This window comes from Amphibalanus amphitrite, unplaced genomic scaffold (assembly GCF_019059575.1).
Source record: "Amphibalanus amphitrite isolate SeventyFive unplaced genomic scaffold, NRLGWU_Aamphi_draft 000051F_arrow, whole genome shotgun sequence".
Classification (NCBI taxonomy): domain Eukaryota; kingdom Metazoa; phylum Arthropoda; class Thecostraca; order Balanomorpha; family Balanidae; genus Amphibalanus; species Amphibalanus amphitrite.
In genome coordinates, this window is record NW_024881547.1 from 219,701 (window position 1) to 233,748 (window position 14,048).

Genomic DNA, 14,048 nt, shown 5'->3' on the forward strand with positions numbered 1-14,048 from the left:
GTATAGTGGGTTAGCTGTAGGATCGACTTGGCATACAGTGCGGGCGGTGGTGGTGAACGCAGGTAACCCGTTCCGTACGCAGTGGAGATACGGGCATTGGACTCCATTTATATATGTGTTATTGTGTTGTAAAAAGCTGGCAGCGGGTTGTTGGATGCTGGATGCTTGCATGAATTTAAATTAAAACATAAATAGCTTTCGTCATGTTATTCATGTATTTTTTCATAACCAATGACTTTTATTTATTCTCGACGCTTTCATTCACGAGCCGCAGTGCAGTATCGTTTGTATTTGCTGGCAGCGTTTATTGATGTAATGAATGCTAATGTAGGGCCTCGCGTGACCTCAGTTTTAGCATCATAAGAAACTTAGCAAGCAGAGTCAGCCGCCAGCACCAAATACGCCGGCTTAGCTGCTTGGGCGAGCCGCGAATCTCTCGCTGTTTACCAAAGCGGCGTGACTTGCACGTATACACAGTGTCGCCGCCTACTCCTCCCTGTCTTTCATCGCCGAATCGCAACCGCCTTGGAATGCAAACTGCATGTTGGCGCATACCCGGCGACCGTTCCTGGACTTTGCCGGAACGGCGCGGGGGCCCACTGCGCGACTCGCTTCTCCGCCGCGGGGGGTGGGGGGTTCCGCGCGCTCACGCATGAATGGCACTCCGTCCGCGGCTTACTATAGCCAAAGCTACTCTCTCATCTGAGTAAAGCCTCTACGGACCGATTTGCACCGGTCATGAGAGTCGTCAGCCGCTCGACGGGACCGTGCGCGACCGGCCCGCCTGACCGACCATCGGCATCCAGTGCGCATGCGCGCCAGCCGGCTGGTGATACCGCTGCGGTCGGTAAGCCAGTTGAGTGACGCCGTCGGACCGAGTGAGCCAGCGGTGCGGTGGTGTCTGGTGCCGACAGTGGTGACCTGCTGTGGTGCGTTGGTGACTCACGGGCGCCCGCCGGATCGGCCCCTCGTGGTGAGCGACCTGCGTGGACCCCGGAGCGGCCGACGCAGCAGAGGTGGAGCTCTCTGGGCATGCTTCACAGGTGGGTGACCACAGGTCGGACAGACTGGAATGATGCAAAGTTGTATTGCTCTTGATGTAGTAATTGTGGATGACAGGGCATCGGGGGGGGGGGGGGGGGGGCGTGGTGGTTATTTGATGTTGTGCTCCACGAGTCCCGTAGGTCATAACCCATCATAGGACTTCATAAACGACTTCAACTTGATAAACGACCTATGCCTTGCAGCATTTACGATGGTAGGTCATTTCCTCGCTGAAGGCCGTTTGAGTTAATTGCAAAATGCGTTTTTACGAGCTAACAGCTCATTTACCGCTGAGTGAGCCGCGAAAATTGGCACCGTTACTCGTACCAGTGGTCCTGTGGTTCGTAATACGGTAGTTTAACAGCAATTATCGTCCCTGGTCATAATGCCATTGTAAGCTATTGTCATCCGTGTTACGAAGTGTCATGGAGGCAGTTTTCCAAAAGTTGGTAGCGGTGGACAATCGTTCTTGCTCCTAGGCCAGGGAAAGCTCAGTGAACATGTAACAATACCTTCGTAGGTCAACAGAATTCATTGATTGAACTTGTGAGCACATCGACTATGAATGTCTTTCATCTTTCCCGACTAAGCGTGCCACGAAATGCCTGCTTCCTTTTCCTACACGCCACCTTTGTTATGTTTTGAGGTGATGCCACATTTTCCCCTGACAACTAATGTCACGGGTCGACACCAGTGCCGTCACTGGGTAACAGTGTAACCGTTCGTTGGGACGCCGGTGAAAACAGGGCGCCGGAGGGCATATTAGTCACGTGACATTTGGAACTTCCCCCCTTCAATGGGCCTTCTACATGCTAAACATCACTTGTAAATATCACGAACCTTGATCAAATCGCCCCAGGCGCCCTGTTTTCACCGTCGTCCGCTGGTTGGTGCCTGCTGGTGCGATACCGGTTGTCGGGCTGGCGACGGCACTTCTGGTGCTCCCAGTAGTGCTGTACCGTTGTCAAACCGGTGTGAAGTCTTCGGAAGAAGTGTTCGCTGGTATAAGCTGGCGTTGATGGAATGTGGTGGATATTGTTCAACTCAAAAAGTTATCTTCTGGTGTTGTAACAATGTCGGATGCTGTCAGACACTCGGCACAGATGGCGGCACCCTTGGTAACCACTCATGTCCTATACAATTGGCATTCACGGCAGCGGAGTTCATTACTCACTGGTGTCAGTTTGTGTCATTCAGGTGCCGCCAGTGTCAGTCTGGTATCACTAGTGTCGTTCCGGTGCCTTCCGTGTCAGTCGTCTCAGTCAATAGGCCGACGCGCCAGGTGTCAGCTCGGTGTCAGCGCGGCGCCGCCAGTGTCAGCGCGGTGCCGCCAGTGTCAGTCTGGTGTCGCCAGTGTCAGCCGTCTGACACAGACGGCCGCTGCGCTCGGTGTCAGCGCGGTGCCGCCAGTGTCAGTCCGGTGTCGCCAGTGTCAGCCGGCTGACACTCGCGGCTCCCTCGCCCGTTGGCAGCTCAGTGTCAGCTCGGTGTCAGTCTGGTGTCGCCAGTGTCACCCGTCTGACACTCGCGACTCCTGCGCCCGGTGACAGCTCGATGTCAGCCCAGTGTCAGGCCGGTGTCGCCAGTGTCACCCGGCTGACACTGGCGGCTCCCTCGCCCGGTGACAGCGGGCCGGCCGGTCTGACGGAGCTCCCGACCGGCCTGCGGCGTGCCGTGCTCACTGACTGGCTGTCAGTGGCCGTGCCTTGCACGCCCCTATATGGCAGCACGGTACCGGCCCGCTTTCGCTATTCCAGTTTTCCTCATCATGTCGATATCGGAAAAACAAAATAACAATCCCGCGATGCCGCCTAATTTGCGTCACCGGTGATGCCTGAGCTACTTTGATGCAGGTTGTGCATTGGCAGCCTGGCAATTGATGTAATAGTAGCGGACTTTTTTCGAAGTTATTGCTGGGAACTTGTATTCCAAATGCTGTAACGCAGTAAAGGGCGGTATAAATGAGGTGCTTACAGCAAGATGATCATATGCAAAGTAATGCTAACTACAGAGTCGGAAGTCGTGCACGTTTATTCCGTGATGTATGGCCACTTGGTGGTTGCAGCCGCATAGAACGGAACAGGTTTCTTCAATTAACGAACGCATACCATTGTCGGACGGAATCTATTTTCGTCACGGATTGGACGTGGATCTTTCGCAGCTTCCCATGCGCAACTTGTAACAATTTGTCTGATAAGTTAAAATGCAGATTAATCCAGGAAAAGAGTTGCACGATCTATCCAAAAGTATTGGATGCTAGACAAGGTTGAGAATCGTTTTTGAATAGGGTACCCTATAACATCCTAAGATCATGGGCTGGGTCAAAATAAAACGCTCATTTATTTAAAAACGTTTATTTGTTTGTATTGCCTATTTAGCGAATATCACCTATGTCTATAGCTTTTAAAACCATTTGCATAAAACATGTCTTTCAATTGCATTTACCAAAGATCAAACAGCCAACCACACATTCTGTAAGCATTTCCATTTATATAAAGTCCAAGCTGTTCCTTGTGACATGGCTCCTGTCACTGTGCCTACGAGTATATGGTCATGACTAGCCGCAGGCTGCTGGCTCAGGGAGGATTTCAGGGCTGAGGGAAGGCTGACTTGATGAATTACGCAGTATATGTCATGTCAGATCGAAGCCGTCATTCATTCTCGGCGATAGCTACTAGTGATGTCATTTATACGGAAAATCGGAATACCGATACCAAACCAAATACAAACCAAAACCGTGGAGAAATACCGAAACCAAACCAAGTTGGGAATATGACGAAAATACCAACTTTTTACCGATTTCTTAGCCTCTTAAACATTAGCGAGGGTTCATGATACCAACAAAATACCAAACACATTAGGATTGACATACCAAATACCGAGTTGGTATCGGTTTGGTATCGGTATACCAAAAAGTTGGTATCCGATTGACATCTCTAATAGCTACACACCCTATCCAGTATCCACAAATGCTGAACGGTCGATGGTAACCATACAACCAAGCGGCCTCTCTCCCGTGTTGTCACATGTCCAAACCCCCTCGTGCAATTTCTCTTCTACTTTATATCTGCTCATGGTCCTCATTGAAGTCATAAACAAGCGCATAACCCTTCTGATGTCTAGGCTTTCGGCTATGTTCATATGCTGAGGTCGCCTGTAAAAGAACTACCGTTATTTGTTCAAGGCATAGTTCGCCTCTGGTCATTTAGAGTGCGTTAAAAAATTGTCGGAGCTGCTTCTGAATGGGTAGCCTTATGTCACATAGCCGTTTTCTTTTTCCAATTTCACAATCAAATGCCTGATTGATAATATGCCGAACGAGGGAATTTCCCCTATCTGCTTAGCACCCATTGAGCATTCAGGAATGACTGGTGATGTTGACTTTTAGCTGCAGCCGAAATGCAAACAATTCACTGCGGAATCTCAATTAGTTTCTCTCCTGACCGTTGGTAGCTGATGCCTGCCAGTCATAAACAGCAGACCCTGTTAGGTAAATGTTGACTGACAAGACACAGAGTTGACTGCTGTTGACTGTTGAGGGATGGTGACTGTTGACTGTCAGCCGCAAGCAGCTGACAGACGGCCGATGATTCTTGGATGTCAGACAGTCAGGAGACATCCACAGCCGTGGACTGACATCCACAGTTGTTGACTGTCAGCCACAGAACGCTGCTGGTTGACAGCTGTAGACTATCAGCCACAGACCGGCGCCGCTGACAGCCGCGCCGTTCGGTGAGGTATCGCGCGCGCAGCGGTGCCATGCCGGCCGGCCGGGCGGGCGAGCAGGCTGCACATCCGCCCGGCGCGGCGGTCCGCTCGCGCTGGCCGGACCAGTTCCCGCCAGCTGGCCTTGTAGGCGCGCTGTAAGCTGCACTCTTTTACGGCACATCCCGTTTGGGCGGCCGGCCGCCGGGCTCGTGCGGTGCCGTGTCGCTCGCGCCGCCGCCAGGACGCCTCCTCGTGCTGGAAGGACGGCGGTGACGGCGGCGCGGTGACGACTGCGCCGCGGTGGCGAAAGGTGCCGGTAAACAGCGCCGCGCCGCGCCGCGCTGGCCGCCGCGAGTCCTGGTGCTAGCGCCCTGTGCCAGGCAGGCCTGATGCAGTCTCTGATACTGTGCTGGCCACGCGTTGCGGTCTCCCGCTTAGAGCCTCGGCCCACGTAGCGGCCGGAGGTGTGTGATTGGATGTTTTAGTAGTTGATGGGGCTATTGACTTCGGACTGGAGGCCCCACGCCTAGAACCGCTGCTGGGCCCCATGTCGGCGAATGATTCGCCATAAATGGAGCCGAAAACGCGTCATCCGGGCGCAATTCCAAGATTGTACTGCTTTGTGCTGCCTCTACGCTGCGCAGCGAGGTACGCGGGTTTGCACTCGGCTAGCTAAGTGCATTGCATCATGTGTTTACATATCATTGTCGTCGTTTGCAGATATATTTGGCCTCTCTTTACAATAATAGCCGTCGTTGAATCTCCTTCCACCTTTGTTTACACGATTTGGAGGACCAGAACGGTCCACACTGTACTGCGATGGGTTCATGGACACAGAAACATTACATTCACACAGACACACTCGTTGTTTTAATGTATAAATTATTCATGAAACTAAGGCGAGCCGCATCGGAACGGTGGCTTCAATTGCAAATACGTTTTATTCGATCAGCTGATAGCTGTCTAAGACAGCTTCTGATAGCATATGTTTAAAAAGCTTCTGTCGGATGACGAAAAGAGCGATCTCCAAACCAGTGACGTCAGAGATCAGTGACGTCACGGCGGTGATGGCCGGGCCCCGCCGCCACCCGGTGAGGATGACATCATCTGACGTGTCGGCAGCGCGCTGACGCCAGCGGGAGGGCCAGTGAGCCGAGCCCGGCACCCGGCTAATGACGAAAACATGAAAACCACATGAAAATGTGGAGAGCATTTGGGAAATTTTGTGGTGACCCGCGTGGTATAGTTTTATATTTGACGTGCATGCATAAGAAGTCAACAGTCCATGCTGCTAGTATGAAGCTAGAATCACTTGGCGGAACTTTCCGCAATTGATAACTTTTGAATAGCATATCTTAGCTGCATACTTCCCATGCGTTCATCACGACTGCAGAGCACGCGTTGGTCCCACTTTCCGTCAATACAGACGAACCCTGCGAACCCGGCAGACGAGTGGAATTGTGGGGCGGCACGCGCCTCCATCGGCGGCCTCGCCAGCTGCGGCGGCCGCCCGGCCGGCCGGCGCTCGCTTACCTTGGCTGGGCCGGTATAAATTAGACATAAATGAATGAATATGGCCGCGGGCAGAGTGGAGCTGCGCGGCCGCAGCTTCGCAGCCCAGCTCTATCTGAATAATTCATCGGACGAGGCGGCGGCGCGCCGGAGAGCGCGTCACTCGCCGGGGCCCCGCTCTCTTCCCGTGTTGACCTAGCTCCGTCTCCCAGTTCCGCTGCGGGCTCGCCCGCTGATGGTTCCGCGTCTCATGAGTTATGGCGCTTAGTCTGGAATCACTAGACGATATTATGAGATCATGAAGATTCGGTGAGGGCTGTGAGGCGTGTGTGGATCATGGTCCTTCGTGTTTGTATGTTTACTGGCTCGTTTTCCTCTTGGCTTGGTAAAACTAGCCACCTGCCTAAGCTGGTGTGAGCCGAGCAGCATTCAAAGTGAGTTTCATCAGACGTCAATCCTCACAACTTTCCCAGAAGCGGTCATGCGACCCCCATTCAAACCTCCCTCGTGTCCTCGGCGGCTGCCTGGCTGCCGGGCAGCTGGGCTCATTGAATGCAGGCCGCGCGCCCGAGTGTCTGTCGGTGTGACCTCCCAGCGGCGGCCGGCCTCGGAGTCCAGCGGTGTCCCGACCCGGCACGGCCTGACACGGGTACGGCCCACGCCGAGCACGGTAACGGGACCGCGCCGCGCCGCGACGGTACGGGCGAGCACGGACCGGCCGCGCCGGGACTGGCGCGAGACGCCGCGTGACGACCCGCGGCGGCCGGCGACCCGAGCAGACGACCCGCGGCGACTCGGGCGAGACGACCCGGGACGATTTTAGACGACTCGAGACGGGTTGACATGGGACGAGGTCGCTCGTCGGAGCTCGGTCTGCTGCCGGGAGGAGGCTTGTTTTGGTTGATAACCTATCTTGATTTAGTTTCTGCTAATATACATATCAATGCGCCTAGTCTTCTGGAAGTTTTCCTTAATGACTTAAGCTTACTCGTATGTTGCCATGCTTAATGTATGTGTAAATGTACATAATACATCTGGTATGTCGCTGTACCGTATCAAGTTTCATGGCGCATGTCGCTTCGGTGAATTACCTTTGCATGGCGCTGTTAGACTGGCCCGATCGGTCGCACTGACCATAAAACCAGGCCGATAGAGGCCATCTGTCTCTCGATCTGCATCAGCCCAAGTCCGAGCTGCGCGATCAATGTCGTCTGATCCGACTTCGCAGTGAACAGGTCCTTGAGCGGTCACCAGACGGGAAACAGTCAAATTCGGGAGCAGTCGCGACCAGTCGCGACACTCCCTCAGGCCAGCATGCGAGCCGCGTGATATTTAAGCTATCGTCGCAAAAGGGAAACCCCAGACTAGTGGACAATGTTAACCCTCGCACGACCAGGCCATTTCTCATAACACGAACGACCAGGGGGGGGGGGGTTGTTACGACCCCCCCCCCCTTGGCGTTTCAAAACGGAAGGTCGTAGAGCTTAGCGGAAAAAACCAACGGATTGCTCTCAACGAGATCTCGCGATTGGTGGTATATTTTTTGGTCCTAGGTCAACATTTGACCTACTTTTGACCGGTCAAAGGTCAAATTTTCGGAAAAATAGACTTTTTTCAACTTTCGGCGGCGATTGCGGCAAAACGGTGGGAGATATCGACTTGAAACCTTCACTATCGTGTTCCTTGATCAATTCTCTATCGTTTGGTATGTATTTCGTTTCCCTAGCTCTAAAAATTGCGCGTTGGGAGCGCCGGAAGTCGGCAAGGTCACAGTCGGCGGCAGAAATTCGAAAAATCAAAATTTAAATTTTTGAAATCTGATTGTATTTTTGGATTTGGGAGGTCCATTTGCTCCCTATAGAAGCTAATATTGCTGCATATTCCCATTGAGGTGACAAGAATTAGCAAAATGGTGGTTCGGGCGCTTTTCAAAAATAGTACCGGACGCTGTTCCTCTTGTGACGTCATAGCTCCGTGACCTGACCTGACCCGGTCAAATTTCTTTTACCATATGATAGCCAATACTTGCCCCAACATGCATGGGAAGTTTCATCACGATCCATCAACCGATGTCCGTACCACCGGCAGGAAACCTCGGGCGTTGGCACTCAGTTTGTGAAAATCCGGCCGGAGGCTGTACCTCTTATGACGTCATAACTCCGTGACCTGACATGACCCGATCAATTTTTTTTCGGCAAAAGATGCGCAAAGGTTGCCCCAGAAGGTATTGAAAATTTCAGCCCGCTACGACAAGCCGTTTAGCGTGCACTTCGAAAAAACCTCAGGGGGGGGGGGTTGATACAACCCCCCCTAGGCGTTCTAGGGTTAAAGCATTTTTTGCCAGTTTTTACATATTGACTTCAAGGTCGGATTATGGTGGAATTATGTCCAGACTAAGGCACGTCTGGTGACATTTTTGCTATGTTTGCTGCGTATAAGCATCATTGGCTACTTTGTCAGGCGGTTTCCGTTGAACTGGCCGAAAAAGTTAATGTCATTCATGGAAAGTTGACCAGCTGATCATTACCTAATATGTTACGACGACATGAGCCTGGCTCCGCCGCCAAACATTGCGTAAGCTGCCGAATGCGACATCCGATTGATTTACAGACGCCTGGCTGAGTCTGCCTATGCAAAAAGTTTTTGGCTATCTGAAAAGTGGCGGCCCACCCTCGAATTAACGCGACGCTGACTCATCGGCGCGGTCCTTGTCTGCAGTATAGCCCATTGAAAATGGACATTCATCCTCGTGCAGTCTTGCGCCGCGTATGGTCGTCGGCGTGTGTGTTTTAGCTGGGGTCAACCCATCACCTAGCAGCGGCGCGGCGGCGGCTGCAGCGCGGTGGCAGCGGCAGCAGGGACTGCGGAGACCGCCCAGGGCTCTTGTGGAAGCTGCTGTGGAGGTCACACAGTGCGCCGGCCCAGGCTTCCTTCCGCCTACAGCCTTGAGAGTCCGCCGAGCCCCCGCCGCCTGCAGGCGCATGACTCGAGCTCATAGGAAGGCTGACGAGAGACCATCGAGTCAGTCTGCTGTTACCTGAGCTGACTCGGTAATTGACTCTACGAACAGACGTTGTTTGACTCTGTTTTGCTCATGTGAATGAGTGGGGCTGAATGGTTGCAAAGCATGTGATATTTATACATGCCGACCTATGCATGTCCTATTCTGTCATACATCTCCTATCTTATCCCAGCTGTCTGCTTTTTTTTTGATCAGACATTTACAGTAGCACCCCCTCCCCCTACTCCTCGCCGCACACCGGTCCTGGCGTGCTCACGGGGGCGAGGTCAGGGCGGACAGATTGACTCTGTGATTCTGCACATCACTGAGTACACCCAGCCGACGCCCGTCATTGGAACCTCTCCAAACGGTCCGTGTTTCTGACCTGCCATGGACTCTCTGCTCACCCCGGGACTTTGAAGGCTGGAAGATGGCGGTCGATGACTGAGAGGTTGCGGGCAAATCTTTGTGCTCATCAGCTGGTTGGGTGAGTTTTGTTGTTGCATTGAGTTTATTTGCATCAAACGATACTTTGCTTCGTGTCTGATTCATATGAGACAACTCGTGAGCCATGTATGCGGAGCACTGGGTTTCTGGGTTCAAGGCGTTTCTAAGGCGCAAGCAATCTTCTTCCACAGGCATGTTGGCATGTTGCATGCATCAATGCGTCGTTTGTCGTGCAGGCTAATTTCGCTCAAGTTATGAAGAAAGCACAGCGATGGAACTTGAGTTTCCGTCGAGGACGCATCCCGGTTGCGCAGCGGGCTAATATAATCTGATGTAACCGAGCGAGCGTAGAACACGAACTTGTCTCCTGGGCGACATGGTTGATGGAGCAAGCGAGAGAGTGGGAGAGCCGAGAGAGAGAGGAGAGAGAGGCAGGGAGTAGAAGAAACGGGAGAGAGACGGGCAGATAAAGGTACCGTTATGTGTAAACGGTCAGGCGCTGAGGCGCAGTATGGGGCTGCTAAACGACAATAAATCTCAGCGAGCTTCGGGTCATATTCGGTCCATCACAAAGCCAGCGGACCGTTTCGGTGACATGCATGGCTGATTCGCGGACAGTGTGTCAGTCATAGTGTCAAGGGCGCTAAAGTGCCTGGGAAATGCCGCCACCAATCCGACCTAGTCACTTTGCGCGGCCGCTTTGGATAACTTGGCTGCATTCCGCACAAGATAAGGTCGTGCATAAACTAAGTCGGTCTCATAATCGTTCTCAATGTCGCCTGCCTGCCAGTGACGGCGCTGTCAAATGCTGCGGAACTGGACGGCTTTGCAGTCGGCGACGACCGCCGGCCATTTCCGCTGCGGGAAAATCCAGTTGTCGGTGGATCTGACCTGGCATCTCTGCTCCGGGGGGGGGGGGGGGATCTGGCCGCTCGCGCCGCTCGGCTGGCTGAGGTCAGCACCCTTAGCCGACCACACACCGTCGCTGGGCGGCGCTGCCTCACTGGGCCCCCTCTCTGACCACCCCTCCCTCCGGTCAGAGCTGGGAGCGGCCGGCGGTGACGTCAGCGACCTCGTGAGGAGCACTGGTTCCGCAGTGATTACGGCGTGCTCAGCTCCCCAGTCGCAGCTCCAGATCCTGAGCCTTCCAGACGGCACGGCGCGACGCCGGGCGGTGTCAAATGGCCGAGTTTGACAGTGGTGTCGAGCGCACGGCTCAGGTGTCACCGGCTCAGATGGACCTGATACGGGCGCGCTGATGACAGGAGCTCGCTTGTAGACGCGTGCTTTGCCCGCCTCATGTGACAGACTAGCGACAATGCGAGTTTTCTTTGGACTAAAAGCGTAGTGCGCGCCTCTGTCAGTCCCCAGCTATGCATGCACTCGGCTGGCGCGCGGCGTTCGGCGCGGAAGTTGAACTGTCAAGGCCTCGATTGCTATCAGCGACACGGCTCGGCACAATCGATGGGGGATACTGCGACTCCAGCGGTCCGCTGGGATATCGAACGTTATCCACGCGCGAGGCAGGAAGTTCCACAGCACTGCAAGGTCGTTTATGTCAATGGAGGAGGATCGGATAAGTGAGATTTGCAGCCGAGTTGTCGGACTAATAAAGTGAAGGGTTGTGCTAGCATGTCAATGTTTATCATGGGTGGTTTATAGCTTTGCCGACTGGCAGCTACTAACAGGTCTATTCGTGTGCTTATTTTATTGCTCATTGCTTATTCATATGAGGTCTATTTGCTATCGACCGATAAGGTTTGTATTGCTCATTTGTACTGAGCCACTGTTCTAAGAAGCGCAACTATGTAGCATATATCATATCGATATAATTTGATTGTCTATCAAAAACACATTCAATCTAGTCACCACTTTTTTAAGTAGTTACATCCCCCAGGGGCCAACTCAGCCGAGCGCAGCTCGTATAATGATGACAGCGTATTCTGCGCACACTCGTTGACCGCTCTGCAGTGAAATGACCAACATTTATGGACCGGGCGGGCAGGAATGAGGTGGCTGAAGCGTTAGAGTCAAATGGAATGTCACCCCATCAGTAGTCCGCGCCGGCCACCATTAGCCGGGGGCGGCGGCCGATGGCACCGCACCGGCCTATAAATCAGGAGACGTGTTCGGCTGTTTGATAAAGAGACAGAGGTTTACGTGCCCTTCCGGTGGATTTCTGGGTGTGGATGATCGATTATGTGGGCTAAGGTGTGCACATGACATAAATACCGTAGTTGGTTGTCATCAAACTTCGGTGTTTTTAACCGCGAGTGTCATGGTTTAGCCAAATGTTCTCAGTCCCGCTTCGATGAATTATGGAATTGTGGGTGAAAAAGAATACATTGACACGTATGTGATCGCCTAAGTTGATCAACAGTACCCTGTTTTACTCTGTTTTATCGTTGGTTTGAAAATCGATGTCCAGACTATGCAAGCGTACCACATGTGCTCTTGATCATATCTGAGCCGTTTCCCTGTAAATTCCTCTCCATACATCATCGCCTATCCTTGAAACGCCGTCGGACTAATCGTGTCATCGTACCAATGAGATTAACCGCACCTGCGTTGATACTCAAGCCGAGCTGTCGACTATCATTCGCTGATGATCCTACCGCACTAACGAGCATAATATCTGCACTCTGCAGCTAACTGTCAGTTCCCTAGTTGCCCATACTTAAGAAGAAGAACTTCCGGGCGTAAGGTTTTCTGTCCCCGATAAAGTAAGGTAGTCTTTTTTGCCTTCGGGTCATAACCTCAGCCCTCACCGCCTCGCCAGGCGTCATTGACCTTCAATTATACATTTGTGTTTGCCCCGAGGCAGCAGATTATTAGGATAGCACCAGGAAACAACCGGGTGGCCTCGCGCACGTGGGAAACGGCCTGTGATAAGCCGCGGAGGAAAATTTCTGCGGAATTCCAATAATGACTGGAGTGATTCATAAGCTGTTTTTTCCTTTTCGGAGCGGTTGTTCTTGAGTTCGCTATACCCTGAATAAAACTGCAGTGATTTCATGTTGCCCTGATTAGCCATAATGAACATGAGGATGACGTTACTACACCTGTTAGACTGTTTTTTAGTCCAGCTCATACTTTGAGGTGTCCTGTGAAGGGTGAACCGTTACATGATCTTACCTAGCGGTTATGTGTATTTTTCGGAGTATCATTTTCCACTTCAGCCAGCCCTTTGGTACATTGAATTATTATTCAGTTGTTGTTGCACGCAGTGCGAAAAAGATGCTTGCTCTACTCGAGTCTTATCTGTGAGGATGGTAGATATAATCCGAAGACACCTCTTAAAGTCATTTACATATAAGAGTGTGTGTAACTGTGATTTAGTAGGATCGTTTTCAGCGAGTTATAGCCTTCTTATACTTATACAGAACATGTAGCCTACACACATTGGTCTTCAGCCAGGGCAGTGGGTTAATGCCACTGTTGATGCATTTGTCAATGCTTAGGCATTCGTACATTTATCAGTTTCTCTGTGATTTTTTCGCCGTCACAGGTCACCTATTCGTCACTCATCCGACATCTTCTGTTCACTTGCGTCAGCCCCAGGGTTCAGCGTCCTCTCCAATGTCAGACCCAGGAGACGGTCGGTCGCACCTGTCCCTGTCTGGCAGTGGCGGTCGTGTCTCGCCTGCCATGTCCTCCTGACGCGATGCACCGCCCTGAAGACGTTGTCAGAAGTGGACACGGACACTGGGCCACTCCCCTTCATCGAATCGTCTCCATCTCCTCCCCCCCCCCCCCCACTGCCCCCTGATGAAATCACTTCCCCATGACAGCGGCCACTGGCCATTAATATTAAAACCAATTACCCAGTGAGTTATTGGGGCACGTGCTGGCGGGTTGCCTCCCTCGGGGTGGGCACGACTGGTTATAGGCTGACCCGTCCCCTCCCCCACATCCCACCCACCCAGGGTGTATCCGCGCAGCCATCAGACGACGTAGTAAAGACAGCCCGCGGCACGGCATCAGATCAAGAAGGGAGGAGGGGATGGGAGGCTTGCTCCACAGCTGGGCGGTCCGTGGGGGCAGTTTCGTGGCGCGGTCCGACCATCAGTGAACGAACGCCCTGTTTGATGGGCGATACTCACCTTTATGGCACGGCGATTGGCGTGAAAAACCCACATCGAGCCACGGGGAAATTCCTGTGTGTGAACCTTGGCTGGTAACAGAAATACAAATCTGGTGAGTGACATTGGTAGGATCTATTGTTTCGTAACTGACCTGTGTTGTCTGTTACAGGTGAGCTGAGACAGGAAGTGACGTTATGTGTGAAACTTCATTCACCTACCGAGTCGCTAGTATGTAAGTACACCTGCCTCTA

The 14,048-nt window shown here is 52.6% G+C and overlaps 1 protein-coding gene across 1 annotated transcript in view; it reads left to right on the plus strand.

Moving 5' to 3' along the window:
• The first annotated feature begins 853 nt into the window (after positions 1–853).
• Positions 854–14,048, plus strand: part of LOC122377847 (pneumococcal serine-rich repeat protein-like) — a 99,495-nt gene continuing 86,300 nt past the window's right edge. Inside the window, exon 1 of the mRNA XM_043358343.1 lies at positions 854–1,043. The gene's annotated coding sequence lies outside the window, so the exon portion shown is untranslated. The remainder of the gene's footprint in view (positions 1,044–14,048) is intronic.